General features: G+C 37.1%; 1 protein-coding gene across 1 annotated transcript in view; it reads right to left on the bottom strand.

The window, feature by feature from the left end:
• Positions 1-989: 989 nt before the first annotated feature.
• Positions 990-5,675, bottom strand: part of LOC139748567 (RCC1 and BTB domain-containing protein 1-like) — a 93,762-nt gene continuing 89,076 nt past the window's right edge. The window contains exon 12 of the transcript XR_011712771.1: positions 990-3,984. The gene's annotated coding sequence lies outside the window, so the exon portion shown is untranslated. The remainder of the gene's footprint in view (positions 3,985-5,675) is intronic.

Here is a 5,675-nt window from a genome sequence, read left to right as displayed (position 1 = left end):
GACCTAGGTAGCTGTCTTTTCTTTCTGCCTCACCCAAATATGGCCTGCTGGTTTTCTGTCCACAAACATACAAAATATCCTTGTCACATATAACACCTGACAAAACTTAACTCACAACTCATTCTTCAAAACTCTAGATTTTCCAGCAGGGAGCCCTGTGTGCTAGCCCTGCCTTTTGGCAAAATGGCAAGAATAATACACAGAAGTAGTAGGTAGGAAAATTAGGCCAGAGCATTACAGAGAATCTAAGTAGTAATGGGTAGGAACATTAGACCTGAGTGTTAGCAAGAATTTAAGTAGTAGTAGGTAGGAACATTAGACAGAAGTAGTTGGTTGGAATACTATGCAGTTACTTAAAGTAGGAGTCAGTAGGAACATTAGGTGAGAGCCTCGGAAAACACTGCACTAGAGTTGCCTGATGCCAGAGGTCTGTTAAAAGTCAGGCACTAAAGGTTAAGAAGTAGCAATGGAGTTTATCAGATATGGAGACTTTTGCCATGGCCTTCTCCTTGAGGGAGTTCCTGGGGAGAACAGGCATCAGAAAGATACATGGAAATATAAAGCTTACCCCAGCCCCACACTTCAGTAACCTCCACTCACAAACAGCACTACCCGAAACAAATACAACGCTAACAAAACAAACAAACTAAAATAACCTGATAAGCATTAAACAACCACCCTCCCTACTCAGTCTTAAACTCCAACCCTCCAGTTATACATCCATCAGAAACCACACTCCTCAAAAAACATCAATCATACAACCCAGTATGCTCTCTGAATATCATCCATCGCTACAAACATCATTATAACATATCCCGAGAACTTTCATGTCCATGATGCAACTACCATAAAGAAGTCATAAAGCACTTGCTACTCAATTGCCCTGCACTCTCTACACAAATATGCACACACAACACAACAGTTTATGGTCTGTGGCCAGCTTTCTGAGTGCTGCAGGAACCTCATAAGGAAAGAAAAGAAAAGACTCCTAAGGTAGGAAGTATATATTTATAAATCCCCACTTTTATCAAGGAGGGTAAAGATAAGACCTCTAGCTTTTTACTTTAACTCATCTTGTTTAACCTTTTCCAAGGTGGGCAAATTTTAGGCTTGTAACTTTTCATTTTAACTTATCTTTCCTAATTTTAGTAGTATCCTTGAGGTTCTCCTCTATACCTTCTCTAGTGGCTCTTTGTGCTTCTTTGGTGTGGTGGCCTAACCTGAGAAGCATATTCTTATTTTTGCCTTGTGTATGATGTGAAAAGCTTGCATAATATTTCCCTATCCATTTAAGTACCTATTTGCACTGTACAGGAAGGGAATTCTACACCAGTGGGGCCCCATCTCCTGAACATTCTCTATGACCATACATCCTCTCAAATTTATGTATGATCTCTGCATTACCCATGTGTGTATGTGTGTGATTATATCTGTGTTATATGGAGAGTTTTGCACTCATTTTACCCCATCTCTTAACCTTGTTTATATTTACTGTCTTTACTCCCATGTATGTATGCACACACATGTACACCCTAGCCTATGCCAGTTACTCATATTACTGACCAGCCCCCTAAGAAAGAATGAACAGCTGAGTGGATTTTGGACCAGATGCTACAACCAGGAAGTGAACCTGTGCATGTCTGATCCCAGGAGTAATGGTCAATAATACTAACTGCTCCATGACCGGGGCCTATGTGTGTGCAATTACCTATTTGTTCTGTACAGGGAGGGAGTTTTACACTCATGGGTGCCCTATCCCTTGAAATCTCTCTGCTATCATACAACCTTTTGAATTTATGTATGTTGTCTGCATTAACCATGTCTTCAATGTGCACATGTGTGTGCATTACTGGATTCTACCAGCTTGAGTGAAAAGTCACCTTTGGCAAGTTTGTATCACTATCCAAGGACAAAAAGGAAGTATAATCTCATTGGGAAACTTTCCACTCCAAAGGAGTTCATTATTTCCTTACTACTGATTGTGGAACAGGCTTGAAAGCTGTAGGATCCTCATAGAAGGGTCCTATGATTAAAAAATTATAATATATATATATATATATATATATATATATATATATATATATATATATATATATATATTCAGACCTTTTACATTAATAGTTTCATTTTCAGTGCCTTCAAACATTTATCAATGCTGCTACAGTCAGCCATAACCTACTTGCTGATAAGAATCTCAACAAACAGCTAGAAAATGGATCAGAAATTTTTCTGCCAAATTCATACTTCTGGGACTGTCATTCTGTACAGTTGACTAAATTTTTTTTTGAAGTGGGTCAGTATTTCCCAAGAAACACTCATTTTAAACTAAATATTGCTAAATACAGTAGACATGTAAATACAAGCTCAAATATCTAACTTATGAATAATCAACACAGAATTCTCCATACATTATGATACATTTTAAACATTTTCAAAAGTCACTAATGCTAGTCATTTTACCTGAGAAAAACATTCTGGTATATTTTTCATTAATAACATTGTTACCAATACAGAGTGCTTGTCTCCATTCATCATGCCACAAGAAATATAGTTGTTACCTATCCCCAGTAGTCCCACAGGCATTTGTTAATGAATCTGAAAACTGCAGCCTTCTTTGTAATAGTAAATTACCTCTATTTGCTATATGCTACAAATGCTTGTTTATAAGAGCAAAATCAGTCTTTAAGATAATTCTGTAATATTCATCTGATGTATACTTCACCATTTTCATCTTGGAAGACTTGATCTATTAAATTTCCATACAAAACAAATACATTGCAGGTCAACTGTAACTGCAGCATAAAGAATTAAACTTTGAGAGGAGACATGAAAAACAAACACAAAAGTAACTTAAGATCAATGATAAGACAGTCTTGAATTACATTTTCAAATTCAAATCATATGGTTTGGTTCTGCTGCATGTTTCATTTTAACACTGGAAATGCATTAATGTTTAATGTAATGAGTGAGTGATTAAAAAAGCTGTACGTACCTGATCTACCCAACGGAACTGGGAGAGGAGTAAATGACATGTAAAGATAGATTCTCTATTGTATGCAGCCACCCTGTCATCAATTCTAATTAAGAATCTATTTTCTGAAATGTCTTAACAACACTGCAATACTTTTTACATGGTACTTTCTATATGTCAAACATTCTCTTCAAAAATTTTAAAACTTAACACTCATAATACCAAAAACTTTGAAATAAATGGTATCTTTAACTATTCATCTATATACATATCAAATAAGAAAGACCTTCAATGCAATGAACTAATCAAAAAAGATACCAAAAGCATAGATTTACTAACAAATTTTTATACTAGTACGAAGTTAGAGGAATGGTTTTTACCAAGCTGAAACCAGTCAACTGATGGTAAAACAATCTCATGTCTTATTCAGACATTTCACTGAATTACAATGAAACCTATGTTATCCAAAATGCTTGGGGAAACACTGTTTCAGATAATATACCTAAGTTAAAGTTTCTTAAAAAATATGTTAGATGATTCAGAAATTGCTTAACATTGCTTTATGCAAGGATCATGTTCTGTGAAAACATTACACAAAGAGAAGTCACATATAGTACTGGCAGATATTCCCATTACCTTCATGTTATGTAGCTTCTAACATTGAATAAACTCATCTAGCTATCCTTCTAATTCCTTGATATGGCTCTGTCTCAACTACATTGTGTTCTTATGTTGAAGGGTACTAAGGCTTCTTTTCTTCTATGTCTCATTCTCTATGTATAACATGATCAATTTCTCCATCTTCCTCATATGTGGATTTTGAACCCTTGTGGTTATCTTGGCAGACAGTCGAGTAGAGTGGACCATGGCACCTCAAATATTTTTGTGCATTCTTGTTTATGTTGCTGATTGTAGATTCATCCGGGTTGTAAGAGTGCCCAAGCACTGACGCTCCCTCATCAACAGCAGCATGTTGTAAGATTTCTAGCTTCATTTCTAAGGTCAGAGAGGTTCTGGGGTAGGAGAAGATGTTGTTGGACCTTTGGATGCCATATTAACACACACAAACACAACAGGTTTCAGGAAAATCATATAAGCAGGTACATCTTAATCACACAAGTAATGCAAAGAAGCACACAACAGTGGTAACTGTGAGACTGACCCTCCAGTGGGAAAGTGGTGTGCTCCATCCACAACCCACGCTTACAGTAAAACCTCTGTTATCTGAAATGCTTAGGGAAATATGCCATTTCAGATAATAGACATTCCAGATGTTCAAAAGTTTTTTAAATATATCAAATAACTCAATAATTGCTCATTCCTCACTTTATGCAGGGGGTTTGTTCTGCAAAAACCTTGCATAAAAAGAAATCAAATATAGCACAGGCAGATTCTCCCATTTCCTACACATGATGTAGCTTCTGGTGTTGAACAAACTTATCTAGCTATCCTATGCTTGCTTGAAATGGCTCTAGCTCAGCTACATTGTCTTCTTTACATAAACACTCTTGAATCTTCAGTTTTAGACCAGAGCTGAAGTTTACTAAGGCTGCTTTTCTTCTGTGTCTCATGAGCTAGGTATAACATGAGCATTTTCTCCATAAATGGGTTTCTGAACCTCATGGTTACCTTGGCAGACAATGGAGTAGAGTGCACCATAGCACTTCCAATTTTCTCTGCATTTTTCTTGATGTTGCTGATTGTAGATTCAACCACGTTGTAGGCATGCCTATGTGCTTATGGTTCCTCATCTGCATCATAGGATTTCTAGCTTCATTTCTAAGGTCAGAGAGGTTTTCTAACAATTAATGCTAATGCTGGGGTAGGAGATGTTGTTGGACCTTAAGATTCAACATGAACAAACACAAACACAGCAGGTTGCAGAAAAATCACATTAGCAGGTATCCCAAATCACACATGGCATAGATTTGCACAGAACAGTGGTAACTGCAAGACTGACCCTCTGCCAGGGATGTTGCATGCTTCTCCCACAGCCCACTCTTATTCCATCTGCCAACCCTAACTGAACTGTACTGACACTCTCTCACCAACATCAACACATCATAAGATTTCTAGCTTCATTTCTAATATGAAAGGTTCTCTTTCATCTAACTGTTGGTTCTGAGGTAGGTGATGTTGCTGGATGTTTGGATGTCATACTTATACACACAAACAGCAGATTCTATAAAAATCACATTAGCAGATATACCTAAATCACACAAATCCATACACAAGTTGTAACTATGACACTGACAAGCTGTTGGGACATGGCACACTCCACTCAGGACCCAAACATACTCCACCCACTAACCGTCACTGAAGATTTGGCACACTCTCTACATGTTTTAAAACATTTTGCCTATTTGAATATATCTTGCATAAAGGAAATACTAATATATGTGAGAAAATAAGCACTACTAAATGCCTCAATCTTCTGCTGCTTGATGATTATGTACATATTCATCAAGTAAACTGATGTCATAAATCATCATGCAAATTCTTCATCAGTGCTATCTTGGATTAACCCTTAGTGAGCCTCCTGCACAACTCCATCTTCTTTTGAGGCATCAGACACAGAAAGCTTTGAGGAGCTGCCAGGTAATTGCTGACGACACTTGAAAGGGGCTATTGTGCACAAAAGTAATCAAAGGTGCACAAAATACATAAATGTGCAAGGCCAGCACACAAGACCACACCAGAAAGC

This window comes from Panulirus ornatus, chromosome 5, assembly GCF_036320965.1.
Source record: "Panulirus ornatus isolate Po-2019 chromosome 5, ASM3632096v1, whole genome shotgun sequence".
Lineage (NCBI taxonomy): Eukaryota > Metazoa > Arthropoda > Malacostraca > Decapoda > Palinuridae > Panulirus > Panulirus ornatus.
The sequence above is the reverse complement of the archived record's forward strand: the minus strand, read 5'-3'. Positions and strand labels throughout refer to the sequence as shown.